Source organism: Rattus rattus, chromosome 12, assembly GCF_011064425.1.
Source record: "Rattus rattus isolate New Zealand chromosome 12, Rrattus_CSIRO_v1, whole genome shotgun sequence".
NCBI lineage: Eukaryota > Metazoa > Chordata > Mammalia > Rodentia > Muridae > Rattus > Rattus rattus.
In genome coordinates this window covers 78,602,985-78,622,548 of record NC_046165.1, presented here as the reverse complement: position 1 = coordinate 78,622,548, position 19,564 = coordinate 78,602,985, and the positions used below count along the sequence as shown (strand labels likewise).

Below are 19,564 nucleotides of genomic sequence, written 5' to 3'. Positions count from 1 at the left end.
TTTCTTTTATTTCTTTTGCTTCCTGGACACTAGAGGAGCAGTTTTGTCCCACCAGTCATTGTCACCACAATGTACTGCCTCATCCTAGGCCCCAAAGCAACAGTCAATCCATCGGGCTGAAGCCTCCAAAGCCATAAGCAGAAGAGCGTTTCCTCTAGAAGTTGGCGCTCTCAATCAGCCCTCTCAGACATTTATCGTAAGGACAGAAAGCTAACCAACACTGCATAGTGTGGTTTCATTCGAAATGTATACAATTGTGCAACCATCGCTACCTCCCAGTTTTACATGCCTTCCACCATTCTAAACAATTCCCTCATTCACAGTCCTCTGTGCTGAAGGATAGTCTTGATCCCGGGCAAGCACTAATGTGTTTTCTCTCTGGAGAGCTTTGCCACTGCTAACTAGATCCTCATTTCATAGGAGAGAATAAGCATAGCCTTCTGTGTGGCAAGCAGCTGTTTAATCAGAGTCTGTGGATCAGCATTTCCCAAACACGGAAAATGACACAGCTTCAGATGGGACACAGACAGCTGTGAGATGGCCCGATGTATGTTTTTAGAAAGTAGAGGGAGAATTTTTTTTTTTATAAACTCTAAAGGGAAGCTAATTGGTTAAGTGTTTCTTTTCTTTTTTTTTTTTTAATATTTATTTTATGTATATGAGTACACTGTCGCTGTCTTCAGACACACCAGAAGAGGGCATCTGATCCCATTACAGATGGTTGTGAGCCACCATGTGGCTGCTGGGAATTGAACTCAGGACCTCTGGAAGAGCAGTCAGTACTCTTAACCGCCGAGCCATCTCTCCAGCCCTGGTTGAGCGTTTCTAATAAGATACATGAACTCATGGTGGCTGGGCATGGAGGTGCACACCGTTAATCCCAGCACTTCGGAAACAGAGGCAGGTATATCTGAGTTCTAGGTCCACAGAGCTAGTTCTAGGACAACCAGGACTATGCAAAGAAACCTGTCTCGAAACAGATCAATCAACAAAAAAGAAACATGATGAATAACAACACAGACAGAAAATGAGATATAAATTTTTCTATAAGTGACTTGTACCAGCGAGCTTCCATTCAGCAAGAGAAACGGTCCCTGTGAGTCCTGAAATTGTGCGTCCATCAATACAAAGACTTTACAAACTAATCCAAACTTTATATCCACAGAGATATTTTGATATTTTTTCACTGAGTGCCTTCTAGGTGCCAGATGTTAGATAAATGTCCATTTAGAAATTCTACTTAAATGTCATTTTGTATTTATATCATAAATAGTTGTTCTCCTTGCAGCAGCCGTCCGAGTGCAGAGTCCGGAGCTGCGGAGGCCGCAAGTCATGGCTGGATAAGCTTTTAGGAAGTTTCTTCCGCTCCTTGACAATATTGGTTGAAAGGGGTGCCGCTGAAACTGTAGCCAACGGTGGGGTTTATGCTTCCAGAAACGTCTCAAGGAGAAGTATTACAAGCAACGGTCGTGGCTGCAGGATAGGGCGGGAAAGGAAAGGGCGGAGAGATTCAGCCTGTCAGTGTGAAAGTTGGAGACTAAGTTCTTCTCCCAGGATATGGAGGCACCAAAGTAGTACTAGACGACAAGAATTACGTCTTATTTAGAAAACTGACATTCTTGGGAAGTATGTCAACCGAAATCACCGTTGAAATGGTGTCACACGAAGCTGCCCACCCTTGATGCTCTGAACGTTTGCTTCATGTAAATAATTTCCATGCCTCCCTTTTATAATAAACGGGTGATGCCTAAACTGAAAACAAAAATAGTTCTTAAAGTAAATTAATGATGTAGATCAACTGTGAAGCTTGGCATGTTAGCTCGCGTCTATAATCTTAGTACTCAGGAGACTGAGGCAGGAGGATTGCTATGAGTTTGGAGCTAGTCGAAGCTTTGCAACAAAGCTCTAAGACAGCCTAGGCATCACTGTAAGAGCTTGTCTCAAAAAAGTATGTCTTTGTGTGGTGTGTCATGTATGTTTGAATGTGTGGTGTGTGTGTGTGTGTTTTGGGGGGCTAGGGAGATTGCTTGATGGTTATAACACTGGTCACATGTGTCACATAAATGCCAGGAGTATGTATGTAGACTTGCCTGTAATTCCAATCTTGTTTTCCTGGAATACAAACTGCCTAGATTATTTATATCAAACTCTGGGTTTATTGAGAAACTCTGCCTCAGTTGAATAAACTGGAAGAACTATAGAGAATGATTCCTGATACCAACTTCTACTTACACACTCATACAAAAAACACAAATACCACATGGACACACCCCAACCCCACAAACACACACACATAAAAAAAATGGAAAATAATAATTGAAAAGAAAATGTCCAAGAAGCCTTAGAAACATGACAAAGTGCTGGGCTGTCCCTTCCACGATCCAGGCACTGAAACGGGTGAAGAAGCAGGAGAGAACCCTGGCCCTCTCACCCTGCCTCCCAGGAGAGTGAGGCAGATGCTGAGAAGGGTTGTGAATAAGATCAGGAACAGTAAAGCACGAGGAACAGTCCCCAGGGCACACAGTCACAGGCAGCAGACCATGGCCACATACACTCAGGGGCCACCACCACAAGGACTCTGGGTTAACCAGAGGAGCCATAGGGCAGGGATGTGGAGGAGAGTGGGTTTGGCTGATGATGGATTTCGGCCTGGAGAGTAGAAGGCGGTGACAGCTCAGAAGAATCAGAGGCAATCAGACTAGCTGCCTCACGAGCTGGTGCAGAGCATGAAAGAGCAAAGGGCTGGTGACAAGATCGGAAGGACTGGCAGCCATCTTGACTGCCCACAGACAACTATGGATTATTGGACATCATAAAAGACAAGTCTGCTGGGTATGATACCATGCATTTCTAATTCCAGCATTCAAGAGGCTCTAGGAGGAAGATCTGAGGTTCAAAGACAGCCAGTCTCAAAAAAAAAAAAAAGAAAGAAAGAAAGAAAGAAAAGAAAAGAAAGAAAGAAAGGAAAAAAGAAAGGGAAAGAAAGAAAAGCAAGAGGGAAAGAGAAAGAGTGGAATGATGAGAGAGCAGAGGCAAAGAGAGGTATTGATACTTAGCCTACTTTATAAAAGGATGGATGGATGGGTGGATGGATGGATGGATGGATGGATTGATGGATGGATAGTATTGGAAAACATGGAGATCCATTCCTATGGCATAAGAAGGCCTAACATTAAAGTTCAATCTTAGACATTCCCCAACTTCTGATCAAAATAAGGGGAAGCATCTCAAACAGCTTACTAAGGCCCCTCGTTACCTCCCGGCACATATGTAGCAGATGTGCAGCTTGGTCTTCGCATGGGTCCCGAGCTGGAGCAGAGGCTATCCCAAAAGCTGTTGCTTGTACGTGGGATATGTTCTAGCTGGCCTGCCTTGTCTAGCCTCAGCGGGAGAGGATGCACCTAACCTCACAGAGATTTGATGTGCCAGGGTGGGGGGGATACCCAGGAGAACCCACCTCAGAGGAGAAGAGGAGGAGGATGTGGGGAAGGACTGGAGGGGAAGGCCGTGGGAGGGGTGGCATGGAGGGCAGTGAGTGGGATGCAAATTTAATAAATAAATAAATTAATAAATTAATTAATATTATTATCAATCGGTTTTCTTTTTACAGGCAACAGGCATGCTTTCTACCTATCCCTGAGAAGTGGCCTTCACTTCTGAGAAAGAAACTCCACAGGATAATTTCAATAAACCAATCCCTTCCTTCTTACAAGAGCTAAGAGGCAGCCCATCCTCTGGATGAGTTCCTTGCAGATTCCGTGAGCCCTCTCTGCTCCCAAGTTTAATTCCCATGTGGCATGCAGAACCTCGTCCCCAAGCCTAAATGACTAATAAATGCTTATCAATCTCACCCGTCAGGGGCAGCAGCTGTGTCTTTGGTCATTCTAGTGCCCTCAGCAGGAATCTTCTCACTCACAGGGTAGATGACAGAAACAAAAAAATTCAGTTTTTCCGTGCTAACAGAGACTGGGTTTTGTTCAAGAAGCTGTCCTCCCCAGCATGACGGAGGAAGTGGCCCTCTCCCACCGGGCTCAGAGCTATGTCCTAATTGTTCTAATTCCACGTCACTGATCCTGTTGGGCTGCAGCAGAGGCCTCGGTGCTCTCATTTAAAATCTTAGTGAGACCTGACGGACAGCTTCTGGGAATGACTTTTCAGGTTCTGAGGAGGGTAACACGGACATGAAGGAGTCTCCCTCTGTGTAAAGTAGCCCTCTTATCTGAGGGTCTATCGTCCTCGAGCAACCATCTCTAAAAATACTAAATGGAAAATTTCGGACATGAACATCTCCTAAGTCTTAAATTGCTGCTATTCTGAGCATGAAATTTTGTGTCGACCTTCTCTGACCTGCATGGGTCACAAACCAGCCCCATTGTCCAAGTGCTGGTGTTAACGGAGTAGGCCCCGCACCCAGCAGCTCTCTCTTCTACTCCGTTCTCATCCTCTTTAAAGAAGATAATAGCACCAGTCTTTTACTTCTTTCTGAAACGTTTGGTGTGCATACAGAATTTAATCCAGTACACGAGAGGCAGAGGCAGACGGATCTCAGTGAGTCTAAGGCCAGCCTGGTCTACATAGAAAATTTCAGGACAACCAGAGCAGAGAAACGTGTCTCCAACAAAAGCAAGCAACAACAAGCAAACAAACAAACACAAAATCCACAAAGCTATGTGCAATGCAAAACTAGGCTGCCAGATGATTCGGCTTTGATAGTGTTTGCTGTTAAATCCTGAGGATCAGAGTTCAAATCCCAGCACTTACAGAACAAGCCAGACATCCTGTGAACACCTCTAACCTTGGCTCTTAGGAAGACACCCGTGAGAGGGTGGCAGGAGCTGACTGACCTCATGCCTAGCTAAGAAAATACAAGCCCCGGTTTCTGGGAGATACTTGTCTCAAAGGAATAGGCAGTGATAGAGGGAAGCACTTGATGACCTCTTGTGCTGTCTGCATGCACAAGCACAAGTACAAACGACCACACACACACACACACACACACACACACACACACACACAAGTGTGTATAGTGCACACATAAACAAATAGCTAAGGGGTTGGGGATTTAGCTCAGTGGTAGAGCACTTGCCTAGGAAGCGCAAGGCCCTGGGTTCGATCCCCAGCTCCGAAAAAAAGAACCAAAAAACAAAACAAAACAAATAGCTAAATATGTACTTTTACATGGGACCAGTGAGATGGCTGTGCAAGCTTGACCGCCTGAATTCAACCCACAGAAAAGGAGAAAATGGACTCCTTCACACACACACACACACACACACACACACACACACTTTTAAAATAAAATGAAATAAATATAAGGTTGCTTGAGATGTGCGATCAATGAATCAATTAACAGCCTTTATTGAGCTTGTAGCCCTGGCCTGCAGCTGGGAGGACTGTTGGACCGTGTCTTTCACTGTCTGGAGAGCGAACAGCAGGACAATAGTACAAACCACAGCACACGATGAGACCAGCCATTGAAATGGAATTTTAAAACCCCCTAGCAGACTGACAGCTCCAATATTTTAAAGACTTTAAGATGTAATAACACTGCATATAAACAGGACTTGGACTGTGGACTCAGGAAGTCTGCTGTTCAAACCCAAGCTCTCACGTGTATGACCTCGAAGGAGTTCCTTATCCTACTGAGCATCAATATTCTGTTCTATAAAAGGGAATAATATTTCATTCAAAAGGCTGCAGTTTCAGGTCCAGTTTGGACTCAGCGGATATTACCAAATGTTACTTTTTTATCTTTTTGCACGAGTGTAAATGATCATGCAAGTTAAGCACATACACGCATGTTCAAGATACCCTCGAGTGCTGTTCCTTAGACCACCCACCCATTTTTGAGAGAGGGTATCTGGAGCTCACTAAGTAGGCTACACTGGTGGCCAGCAACCTCCAAGGGCCGGCCCACCTGTTTGTGCCTCCCCAGCACTAGGATTACAAGTACACACTACGACCTCTGGCTGTGTGTGTGTGTGTATGTGTGTGTGTGTGTGTGTATGTGTGTGTGTTAGTGTCTGGAAATGTGTCTGTATGTGTGTCTCTGTGTTAGTGTGTATGGTAGTGTGTGTGTTAGTATGTGTGAGTATGTAAGAATGCTTGTGTGTGTTAGTATGTGTGTTAGTGTGTATGAGTGTGTGTCAGTGTATATTAGTGTGCATCTGTTAGTGTGTGTGAGTATGAGTGTGTTGTGAGTCCATGTTTGAATGTGTGGGTCCATGTGAGTGCCTGAGTGTATGTGTAAGTGTATGAGTGAGTGAGTGAGTGTGTGTGTGAGTGTGTGTGAGAGTGTGTATTAATGTGTATCTGTTAGTGTGTGTGTGTGTGTCCATGTGTGAGTGTGTGGGTCCATGTGAGTGCCTAAGTGTGTGTGTGTGTGAGTGTGTGTGAGAGTGTGTATTAATGTGTATCTGTTCGTGTGTGTGTCAGTGTGTGGGTCCATGTGAGTGCCTGAGTGTGTGTGTGTGTGAGTGTGTGTGTGAGTGTGTGTTAATGTGTGTCTGTGTGTGTGTGTGTGTGTCCATGTGTGAGTGTGTGGGTCCATGTGAGTGCCTAATGTGTGTGTGTGTGTGAGTGTGTGTGAGAGTGTGTATTAATGTGTATCTATTTGTGTGTGTATCAGTGTGTGGGTCCATGTGAGTGCCTGAGTGTGTGTGTGTGTGAGTGTGTATGAGAGTGTGTATTAATGTGTATCTGTTAGTGTGTGTGTGTGTGTCCATGTGTGAGTGTGTGGGTCCATGTGAGTGCCTGAGTGTATGAGTGAGTGTGTGTGTGAGTGTGTGTGAGAGTGTGTATTAATGTGTATCTGTTAGTGTGTGTGAGTGTGTGTGTGTGAGTGTGTGTGAGAGTGTGTGTTGTGTGTATCTGTGAGTGTGTGTGTGTGTGAGCGTGTGTATTAATGTGTATGTGAGTAGTGTGTGTGAGTGTGTGTGTGTGTGAATGTGTGTGTCCATGTGTGAGTGTGTGGGTCCATGTGAGTGCCTGAGTGTATGTGTGAGTGTATGTGTGAGTGTATGAGTGAGTGTATGTGTGAGAGTGTGCGAGAGTGTGTATTAATGTGTATCTGTTAGTGTGTGTGTGTGTGTGTGTGTGAGTGTGTGAGAGTGTGTATTAATGTGTATGTATAAGTGTTATAGGATCAGAACTTGGGTCCTGTGGCTACACAGTAAGTGCTTTACCAGCTGAGCTACCAGTCACTTAAAGGGCAATTTACCATTATTTTAAGTAGCTTTCTCCCATGCCCCATCTAGAAACACAGCGCTGGCTTCAGAGGAAGAGCTGGCACCAGGCTTGCGTCACGGTGGAAGGTGTTGATCCACACTGCTGGTTCTTTCTGCGCTTGCCTTCCTCACGTCCAGGGAAGAAGAAAGCTGTGCCAGCCATGGTGGCTCGCGCCTGAATTTACAGCACATGAAAAGCTGAGGCAGAAGAGTCAAGGGCAATTCAAGGCCAGCACCTAGACCGCATACTATGGTGGAGACTATCCTTGGCTACACAGCAGGACTTGAGGGGGTGGGGTGGGGGCAGGGATTGAGAGAAGAAAATAAAGGGGGTGGCAGGGAACTGGCTCTAGGAAACCATCTAGTGTTGCAAGCAGCATCTGGGCAGCCTCAGAAAGGCAGGAATGTAGCAGGAGACCCTTGAGCCCAGAGGCCCACTGAAGGATCAAGAGACACTTCAACCAGCTACATGGACCGATGACCAAAAGAGAACGCTTTCTTCTCCCCTTCCTTGGCATTGCCTCAGTCCGGAGACTATGTGTGCGGATACACAGGGAAGCCTCCGTCCCGGGACTATGTGTGCGGATACAGAGGGAAGCCTCAGTCCGGGGACTATGTGTGCGGATACACAGGGAAGCCTCCGTCCCGGGACTATGTGTGCGGATACAGAGGGAAGCCTCAGTCCGGGGACTATGTGTGCGGATACACAGGGAAGCCTCCGTCCCGGGACTATGTGTGCGGATACAGAGGGAAGCCTCAGTCCGGGGACTATGTGTGCGGATACACAGGGAAGCCTCCGTCCCGGGACTATGTGTGCGGATACAGAGGGAAGCCCTCGGCCACAGTGTTTTGAACCTCAGACTAGCATGATGGGGCCCTGCTCAGAGCTCAGCACTAGAAGAACAAGCCTTGTTTCTTACCCACTGGAGTGTGGACTATGCTAGCATGAAGAATTCCAAGTCGCTCGTTCCAGAGGACAGGATGGGTAACAGAGCCCAGCAAGGAGTAGCAGAACTGATGAAGTCATTATGAGAGTGGCCTGGTGGCCTGGTCCAAGAGGCTGCTGGTGTGGGGTTGAGCACAGACAAAGAAACAAGAGAGAGAGAGAGAAACACAAACAAAAAAAAAAAAAAAAAAAAAAACCTACCGCTGTTTGCTGCAGTTCACGCTCAAACCTTATTAAACGCTGAGATAGGGGTTAGCAGCTCGAGCTTAGCAATTAAAACTGTTAGGCCGCTACACCTTCTCCGTGCAACGTGAGGAAGGCATACGGCGTGTGAAGCTGTAGGTTTGACACCACAGCCTTCTGTACAAACATCTGACTCCATCTGAGGTGTGGGGGGCGGCATGTTCAGGCTTCACCGTTAACCCCCAAGCCTGCCGTGAATGTCTGTTCCTTCCCAGAAGCAAAACACGAATAAAGCAAATCTCTTTAAAGCCGGACCGACAAGCCCTTAAGCCCCAGTTTATGAAGGTTCAAGCCCCAGAGGAGGCTCTGTGCTCCCATGGTGCGCTGTGAGGAGTGAGCAGACAGAAGCTAGAAATCAGTGTGTGCGTCACTGTGACATTTACCTTCTGAGAGCCCAGGGGAATGGGTCTGTGAGATGATAGACCTCTTTGTAGGGGAAAACCTGGGATATGTTCAAGTCCCTGAAACAAAAAACCGGTACCTTTCTTTGCAGCCTGGTTGCAAGTCTATCTGAAAGGTCAAAGGTCAGAGCAGGGGAAAAGCTCTTGCTAAGAGGACAGTTTCAGGGCTTCCAGGGGACACTGGTATCTTATGCATTAGTCCTTCACTAAAAACACATCTTTTGACTGTTATTTTTGAAGCCTCTGTGGTCCTGTGGGTCACGATAGGACGCAGCAAACACGGTCCAAATTACTTCTTGCCACCACCAGGAAGCAGGGGCGCAATGCTCTCTGGTCAGTGAGACAAGCCCGGAACACCCTGTGGTAATATTTGTAGGGGATCAGACTCTGTCACCCAAGTCAGAATCTTTACTATAAGAACAGTGGTGCTGGAGGCAACTGACAAGAGGTAGATGTGGGGGGAGCTCCAGTGCTTGCTCTGCATGCCTAGGTTTACAAAGGCAAAAAGTAGCTCACCCCAGGCTCTTACCAGGAGGATCAAAGGCAGCATTCAAGACAACTTTGGGTTGTTCCTGCCCTGGCAATGGGCCAAGGACTCTATGTCTTAGTTAGGGTTTTACTGCTGTGAACAGACACCGTGACCAAGGCAACTCGGATAAAGACAGCACTAAATTGGGGCTGGCTTACAGGTTCAGAGGTTCAGTCCATTGTCATCGAGGCGAGAGCATGGCAGCATCCAGGCAGGCATGGTGCAGGAGGAGCTGAAAGTTTCGCATCTTGTTCTAAAGACAAACAGAAGACTGACTTCCAGGCAGCTAGGAGAAGCGTCTCAAAGCCCACCCCCTCAGTGACACACACTCCTCCAACCTAGAAGTAGGTGACATCTATTCCCAGAAGGCCATACCTCCTAATAGTGCCACTCACTCCCTGGGCCAAGCATCGAAACAACCGCATTTCATTTCCTGGCCCCCAAAGGCTTGTTCAAACACGAGTCTATTGGGACCATACCCAGCTATAGCATAGTACAAAATACATTTAGTCCAACTTCAGAAGCCCCCATAGTCTATAGCTCTCTTCTGAGATTCCTCTGATCCCTTAACTGTAATCCTATATAAAATGAAAATCAAAAAGCAGACCACACACCTCCAGCGTGAGGACATTTATTACCATTCCAAAACTTCGTAGTGAGGAAATACTAGATGAAAACTAGACCAAAAGCCAGCTTGGACAAACCCCAGGCTCTGCATCTCCATGTCCATTGTCAAAGCACTCTTCAAATCTCCAACCTTGATCTTCCTTGTTGACTGCTATTGGCAAGTCTGGCATTCAGCGGCAATAAATTTCGTTCTCTTGGACTGCTTCCGCTCCTGTTAGCAGCTTTCCTAAGCAGGTACCCTATGCTTCTGACCTCTCTAACATCTTGGGGTCTCCAAGGCAACTTCAACTTCACAGCTTCTCGTTCCAATGTCTGGGATCCACACGTCATGTGTGATCTTCTAACGGGCTTGGGTCACTTCCCCAGCTCTGCCCTCTGTAGCACTCTAGGCTCTGGCTGACTCCACTCCACTGCTGCTGCTGTTCCTGGGGGTCATCTCACAGGATTGGCCTCTCTAATCCCTGGGTTTTCTGATGGACCTAGGCTTCACCAATTGCCTCTCGTAGGCTCTCTTCATGGTGCCAAGCTTCAACTCCTTTGCATGGCCCCTTTCAATTCTGTGCTGTCAACTGCAACCTTCACCAAAGGCCTCTTCTGGCCTCTCACAGTGCCAAGCCTCAGCTGCTCTCAAAACCCCTTCATGCCTTCCAAACCAGGAGGTCCTGGCTGACTCTTACACGTTACCTAGTCCGTGTACCAGAGTGAGGTACCACCTTGGCTATCTCTGGAACACAGCTGCTCTGTGCTCTCAGCTAACACTTCCCAGATCTCACTTTAGTGATGCTGGTCTCGATCACTGCTGATCTCGGCTCCAGCTAACCAGCTCGATTATCCCAGTCATCCCTTCTGTTCTTGACTCTAAAGCCTGAGCCACTCGGTCGAAGGTTGTGGACAAATTAGTGTTTCTTTGACACGGATTTACCTTCCCACACTGGTTTATGATGTTTCATACATCATAAACCCTAATTCCCATTGACAACTGACGCTGTAAAACTCTACCAAACAAGATAAGTAGACACCGGGCTGGAGAGATGGCTCAGTGGTTAAGAGCACTGACTGCTCTTCCAGATGTCCTGAGTTTAAATCCCAGCAACCACATGTTGGCTCACAACCATCTGTAATGAGATCTGATACCCTCTTCTGGTGTGTCTGAAGAGAGTGACAGTATACCCATATTAATAAAATATACCCATATTAATAAAATAAATAAATCTTTAAAAAAAAAGATAGGTAGACACCAACTGTCCAGATATGAACCCCACACAAATGGTGTATAAGACCAAGTAACTTCCTCTAGTTGTTATGAAAGAATTTATGTTCTCTGATAATTTGCCTGCTGCATTCATGTCCCTCCTTAAAGAACTCTCTCTCTCTCTCTCTCTCTCTCTCTCTCTCTCTCTCTCTCTCTCTCTCTCTCTCTCTCTGTGTGTGTGTGTGTGTGTGTGTGTGCGTGCACACACACATGTGGGTATGGGTTTAGTACATGTGTGTGGAAGCCAGTGGTCAGTATCAGCTGTCGTCCTTGGTCACTCTCCACATTATTTTCACGTGCGTGCGTATGTGCATGCAGGTGCCCATGGAAGTTAGAAGCGGGAGTCGAATACCCTGAAACTGGAGTTACAGGTGGTTGTGACTTGCTCAGTTTGGGTGCTGTGGACCTAACCACAGTCCTTTGGGACAGTAGTAAGCACTTTTAACCATGTCAGCACCTCTCCAGCCCCACCCTCCTCATTTTTGTGACCCTATCTCTCCCTGAACCGGAAGCTCATTGAATTTGACTATCGTGGTGTCCAGTGAGCTCTAGGAATCCACCCGTGTCTCCCTACCAGTTCTTGCGACGCAGACACACAGGCCCAGTTTTACCTTAGCTGGTGGGGACCTGAACTCCCTTCCTCGTGCTTGTGTAGGAGCAGTCTTTCAGCCCCTGCAGTGTATCTCTCTGATAACTCTTTCCTACAGTGGATTAGCCCTGCGAAGACTTTTACCCCAGTCTCTTACTCTCGTTACCACCGCCATTCCCTTCAGGATAATGAGGTTTAAGCTAGAATTGAAAGCCACTTTCTTAGAGTTACTCCTGCCCTGGCTTCCAATGTGTGTATTAAACATCTCAGTTCATAAACTTGTATTGGGTCTTCTCTTGTTAATTTGTCTTTTGTTGAAGGGGTTTACTCTAATAAAAATTTAGGGAGATTTGGGGAAGGGGATCATTTTTTTCTTTCTTGTGCACACAATCTGTCCCTGGTTCTACCTCATGAGCACATCATTCTGACCAGGGTTGTGTCCCAGTGAACAGGCTACCTGCCGACCAGTGTGCTCTCGATCAGTTTGCATGGTGAAGTTCATTCAAACTCAGGCTTTTCTGATTGTGTGTTCTGCCCCTCCTCTTTTGTCCCTTTATTTGCTTGGTTGGTTCTTGTTTAGTTTTAAGACAGAGTCCCAGGCTGGCCTCCAAGTTGTGATCTTCCTACCTCTGACTCCCAATTATTTGAATTACTCACACATGCCACCATACTTGGCCTGCCCAATTATTTTCCTTATTATTTCGTTTTGGATTCGCCAGCCACTTTTTTTGGCACTTTTAAAGGTTTAAAAATTAATATGTTCTAAGGGTTTTTTCCCTCCTAAATGTTATGTTTCTGATTAAGTATTTATGTAATGTATTGCGTCTATAAAAAAATAAAATCGTTATTTATTGCTGTGGGAGGCTTTTGATGATCTGTCCACCTTCAAGCACACCACGAATGACTGTTTTTGCAAGTATGTGAAAAGGTCTTTTTTTCCCCCTCAAAGATGCATGTTTATAGCAAGTAACTCTCCTTGAGTCTTATGTTTACTATAAAGGATGTGTTTGGTGAGCCACTGATTTGACTTTAGTAATGGGACAAGAAAACCCAGTTCCTGACAATTAATTGTAACTGTCATATGATTACAATAGATAATAATATACTGTGTCAGGCCTAAGGGTGTAAATTAGTGTTAGGGTACTTGCACAAGACACTGGAACCATTTCCCAGCACCACAGAAAAAGGATTCTTCAAGACAAGGTCTACTCTTCATCCTTAGCAGCCCATAGTAGATGTCTTCTGAAGGATGACTGAACGATCCTTTTAGGCAGTGTTGTTGCTGTCCATAGCCTCAAATGTTCAGGTGAGGAAAGAGGTTTAGCAGCCATCGTCTCATGAACACCAGGAAGGGCAACACAGCCCAGAGTCCAGACTCCTAACACAGGTAAGTGTGACTTCAGGCTTGTGCTCTAAACAGAAAAGCCTGGGTACCCAGGAGACTGGCTGACCAGAGGAAGTCAAAGACCATTGGAATGTGAGGCCCAGTGTTGGGGGTGAAGAATAGGATGTACAGGAATGGTGTTCTCTGTATGTGTGGGCTGGTTCTGAAGTGACCAAGATCCCTATATGGTTTTATTACTGAGAATTTGGGGCATAACATTCCCAAATCAGCCCCAGCTTCAAAGGGCACCTTGGGACAGACCTCAAGCCTGGGTCAGAGGTCAAGGAAATACCCAAGTGACCTAGGTTGTTCTTCGTCTTGACTTTCCAACAGAAGCCTAGCATGATGGCGAAGAGATGACCACTCTGCTAAGCCAAGCGCCTAGCATGAGACCTTACAGGCGAGCAAAGTGTTCCCCCTCACCTTCCCCTCTTTCTTTTCTTTGCTGCAGTACATCAAACTGAGTTTCTTGACAAAATAGAAGTGGCTCAGTTCCTCATGTGCCTCTGGCCTAGCGCCACAGCTCACAGTAGTCAATAACATTTTGTATAAAAAGAAAACTGTGGCTGGGAATGAAAATGGTACAGACTGTGGAACGAAACTTGGCAGTTTCTCAGACAACCAAGCATACACTCATCCTACAGCCTAGCGAGTGTGCTTGGGCATTTATCCCAGAGAAACAGAGACTTATGTTCACACAGAAACCTGTGCAGGGACTGTTTGTAGCAGCTTTTTTGGTACTAGCTCTAAACTGCAAACAAGCCAAGAATTCTACAGCAGGTAAAGTATAACCACAGCAGGGAGTATGTAGCATCCAATGAAGAGAAGAAACAAACTGATATCAGAAAAGCCAACCACATCGTTCTGCATGGGAAAAGCCAACCACACAATATTATGTGCGCTTACATAATATTCTCAAAAATAACAAAACGATGGAGTTAGATAACTGATTGACATTTTCCCAGGGTCAAGAAAAGCAGAGGAAAGACTAGTATTACTATGTTGGGCAGCATGAAGGAGATGTCTGTGGTAACTGAATACTTATGTTTCTTGTTCTTCTTTTTTTCTCTTCTTGTTCTTCTTGTTCTTGTTCTTCTTCTTCCTCTTCCCCTTCCTCTTCCTCTTCCCCTTCCTCCTCCTTCCTCTCCTCCTCCTTCCTCTCCTCTTCCTCCTCCTCCTCCTCTTCCTCTTCCTCTTCCTCTTCCTCTTCCCCTTCTTCTTCTTCTTCTTCTTCTTCTTCTTCTTCTTCTTCTTCTTCTTCTTCTTCTTCTTCTTCTTCTTCTTCTTCTTCTTCCTCTTCTTCTTCTTCTTCTTCCTCCAAGTGCTTTTACCCACTTTGCTGCCGCACAGGCTCTACTTGTTCTGTGCTTTCTTTGTGGTGTTAGTTACCCCACTCCAGGTCCACAGATGCAACACAATACACAAAACACACATGGTGCCTGTCTTGATCACTCTTCTATTGCTGCGAAGAGACACTATGACCACAGCAACTCTTATAAAGGAAAGCATTTAAATTGGGGGCTGGCTTACAGTTTCAACAATTTAATCCATTATTATCAGGGCTGAGAACATGGCGGCATGCAGGCAGAAGTGGTGCTGGATAAGTAGCCGAGAGCTTGACATCCAGATCCACAGGCAGTAGGAAGAGAGAGATGCTGGGCCTGGCTTGGGCTTTTGAAATCTCAAAGCCCATCCCCTAGTAACACACTTCCTCCAACAAGGCCACACCTCCCAATCCTTCTCAAGTAGTGCCACTCCCTGCTGACTAAGCATTCAAGTACATACTCCTCTATGAGCCATACTTATTCAAATCACCCTAGCACCAATGTCAGTGTCTAGGTTCTATGCCACATTTGTATGAGCTGTCACCATTGAACAAGTTAGGTATAAGGTACCAGGGAGCTTCTCTATCGTTGTAACCTCTATGAATAATTATTTCAATATAGAACTTTGAAGCAACAAAACTGTAGTGGAAAGTATCACCTGGTTCTCTGATTTGCAACCACTGTGCAAAGATTCCAGTAGAGAGTGAAGTAGAAAGATAGCAATGGTTTCATTCTCAGAGAGCTCTTTTTTTTTTTTTTAAGATTTATTTATTTTATTTATATGTTAGTACACTGTAGTTCTCTTCAGACACTTCAGAAGAGAGTCTACCATTACAGATGGTTGTGAGCCACCATGTGGTTGCTGGAAATTGAGCTCAGGACCTCTGGAAGAGCAGTCAGTGCTCTTAACCGCTGAGCCATCTCTCCAGCCCCTCAGAGAGCTTCTTACCCTCTGTTTTCAGATTATTTCATTTTATAAACACAGCATATGTATTTTTTTTCTTTTCTTTTTTTCGGAACTGGGGACCGAACCCAGGGCCTTGCGCTTGCTAGGCAAGCGCTCTACCACTGAGCTAAATCCCCAACCCCAGCATATGTATTTTTAATGCAAACATTACCTGTGCATATTTACATTCTCCTCATGCTGTAAATGTTATTAGAAATAGTCATGAATCACCTTATGCATAATTCACTTTCGCCTTTGTTCTTATACATCTCTTCAGGACAAATTCATTAAGGTGGCAACACGGGTTTTCCTAAAAGCTCTGGTGTATTACTAATTTATGTTGTATTTTTAATTTTTTTTTCAGGGCTGAGGACCGAACCCAGGGCCTTGCGCTTGCTAGGCAAGCGCTCTACCACTGAGCTAAATCCCCAACCCCTGTGTTGTATTTTTAAACCAACATAGAAACTTTTTAAGATCCAAATTTTGAAAATAGATGTTTGTACAAATTCTCTGTGGTAAAGAGTTTAGTCTACTTCAAGTAACTGTAGATAGTTAACAGTAATAAAACACAATCTCTAGCTAGGTAATGTAAGTTAATCATTTACCTATCAGTGTTGATATTAATACATTTTTTCCTTTTTTGTTGTGGGTCCTATAAAAAATATTTCAAAAGAACTTTCTCATTATTTTAATGTCATCTGCTTTTACATAGAGCCAGAGATAATGAGGTGAAATGTTGCCTCCCTTAGTCTCTGAACTACATGTGGGAAAGGCTTACTGTTAGTTAATTCATAGATTTCTCTGAACCCCAGAAGCACAAAATGAGTTCTAACACATGAAGCAAATCCCGCTAGATAAATATATAGTCAGGTAATTAATATTAAAATGTTTGGGATGCTAAGAAATGTCTTGTTTGTGCCTGGAAATGGTCATTTTATTATCTTCTCACAGTTTTTTGTATAGTACGTGGGTGAGGCTTCCTGGACTTTTTCCTCTTTCAGCTGCTGCTGCAAAGTCCAAATGTGGGCTCTGCATTTGAGCTTTGCAACCCACCAAAAAAAAAAAAAAAAAAAAAAAAAAAGGGTTGAGGCCAGAGAGCTAAATGTGAATATTTTAGGAAGGCCACACACATAGTCAGTCACACAGCAGTGGCTGTTAACAGATCTTCACACTTCCAGTGGCATCAGCCACAGTCGGGAGAAGAGAGAGTCCTTTATAGGTGAGCAGCAATATGGAGGTTGTGCTCCCCAAATCCCAAATGCTCCAAACCCCCAAATGTTGACCACTAGTAAGTGAATAGAGTTCACTTTTTTAAAGACATTAAAGACATTTAATGACGTAAGTGGAGAGAACTCGATGTTTGACACATATGATTTGTCAAAACACAAATCCTTTAAAAAGTATTCCATAGCGGGCTGGAGAGATGGCTCAGCAGTTAAGAGCACTGACTGCTCTTCCAGAGGTCCTGAGTTCAAATCCCCGCAACCACATGGTGGCTCACAACCATCTGTAATGAGATCCGATGCCCTCTTCTGGTGTGTCTGAAGACAGCTACAGTGTATTTAGCTATAGTAAAATAAATCTTTTAAAAAAATTCCATAGAATACCATAATATAGTGTTTATGAAACATGGATTAACTCCTGGTTTTGACTTAGGTCCCATCTCCAAGATTTTTTTTTATTATGTGTATGTAAATATTTCAAACTCTGGAAAACATTCGAAATCTGAAACCCGTTGTCTTAGTTATTTTCCTAGTGCTGCGGCAAGACCATGACTAACTTATGAAGGGAAGTGTTTAATTGAGGCTTACAGATTCAGGGGTTCAGAATCCACGGTCATCATGGCAGGAAACATGCACGGAAGCAGGCAGGAAGGCATGGCACTGGTTGAAGTTGGAGCTGCAGCTGAGAGCTCACATCCCGAGACACAATCATGAGGCAGAGAGTGCTAACAGGGCCTCACATGGGCTTTGGAAACCTCAGAGCTCACCAGCAGTGACAAACCTCCTCCAACAGGACCACATCTCCTGACCCTTCCCAAACATTTTCAGCAACTGGGGGACCCAGTATTTAAACATACAAGCCTATGGGAGCCATTCTCATTCAAACCACGACACACATCGAATCCAGACCAAAGCCTATGGTCAAGAGAAAAGACAAGTCGGGAGTTCACCTAGGTGGGCTCTTGAAACAGCTGGATGAGTAAAGCTTCCAAAACCAAAATTTGATATCGAGAAGCTGTATTGATTATTTTTTTTCTCCTTACTGTAACTGCACACCTGACAGAAACGACTGAAGGGAGAGAGGATGCATTGTAAATTATGATCTGAGCCTGTGCAGTCCATCCTGGCAGAGGAAGGCATGGCTGCAAGCCCGCAGGCTTCCCGGTTGCAGGGGCATGCAGCTAATGCTTGTTCACATCTCTCGAGAGCCGGAAGCATCAAACTCAGAGCTCGGTGTGAAGTGAGGCTGTGCCCACTCAAAACCTATGCCCCAGTGACCTACTTCTGCCAGCTGGGCTCCACCTCGTAAAGACTCTGCAAGCTCCCAAAACAGTGTCACCAACTGGGACTGACTGAGTATTCACACATAGGAGCCTGTAATTGGTTTACATACAAACAGTAACATGGAGGCATTTTCAGGAGTCAGCATCCTTGCAAAAGACATCAAGATCAAAATAAGGTCTAACTAAAAAGACTGTCCCTTTGGATAGCCACTTCCCCAACCAGAGCCCAGTCAGGAAGAGCTGGCTGGAACACTAGGACTGTTCCCCAAGAGAAGTGGTGATGTCTCTGTGGACAGCTACTATACAAATCCCAATTTAAGATTGAGTAGAGGGGACTTCCTGGGATGATCTGAACTGTTCCACCTACCTCCCTTTTACCCTCTGTACACTCAACGAGGGGAAAGGGGACTTGGGTACCTGGCAGTGATCCTGTGGGACACTGAATCATGGTTGAACTGATGACGCTGTCCAGTTTTTTTTTTAATAACATTGTGTTCTATTTTATCAGACTAACCTTGAGGGCTTCTCTCTCTCTCTCTCTCTCTCTCTCTCTCTCTCTCTCTCTCTCTCTCTCTCTCTCTCTCTCTCTCTCTCTCTCTCTCTCTCTTCTCTTTTTCTTTTTTTTTTTTTTTTTTGAGCTGGGGACCGAACCCAGGGCCTTGCACTTGCTAGGCAAGCGCCCTACCACTGAGCTAAATCCCCAACCCCGGGCTTCCTCTCTCTTACTCAGCTCAATAAACCAGTGGATCCGCTACCTGCTAATTCCACCACATCTCACGTGAGTCTGAGGCCTCAGCCTTTCTTCCTCTCTTTGCTCTCACATCCAAACTTCAGTCTATGGGAGAGAGAAGAGAGGAAATCACCTGACCCTCAGTGGGCCAGTCTCACATCTGCCCAGGTTCTGTCGCTGCCACGCCCTCACTGGTGAGGGCAAGCCTTTAAAGGCCACAAAGAGCCTTCGCCACCACCAGAAGGCTACTGGATGTGACCCTCCTAGAGGGGGAGAAGAATGAGGGAGAGTCAATGGCCCTGGAGACATGTTTCCTTGCAGCTGTGAGAGCTAGTCTCTGAATCCAGGGCTCTGAGTCCTGAGGAAACACAAGCACGCCCCCTACCTGTCACTTTACGAACTGGCTGGTGTCACTCACATTTGGAGTGGACATAACCCACCCTAAAGCAGCACTGTGCTCCGTGCGCACTTTTCCAACCCTGCGCGAGCATCAGGGACTAAGGGAGGTGGAGGAAAGGCGGTGAGAACTCTCGTCATGATCTTAGAAACAGCTGGGAACACACTGGCTACAGACTAGGAGCCCGCCACGATTCCAGGTGACCTGTGGTTACCACCACCACCAAGAAACCACCCAACTGCATGTAGGCTGGGGCAGGAGAGGACACAGAAGACAGGGGAAGACAGTCTCACTACATCTCTACAAGTTCTGCCTGTTTCTCTCTCTGGTGTATGTGGGGGCGGGAGGGTGCACGCGCATGCGGGCGCGCGTCCTCCCACAAATTAGAAAGCCGACTTCTGCGATTCTGCCTGTCTGCACCCTGGTGCCTCTGAGTCCAGGCTGGGTAATGCTAAGAGGAAAA

General features: G+C 45.7%; 1 pseudogene; it reads left to right on the top strand.

Annotated features, from left to right (window-relative positions):
• The first annotated feature begins 1,332 nt into the window (after window positions 1-1,332).
• LOC116913247 lies at window positions 1,333-1,651 on the top strand (annotated as a pseudogene).
• Window positions 1,652-19,564: the final 17,913 nt, after the last annotated feature.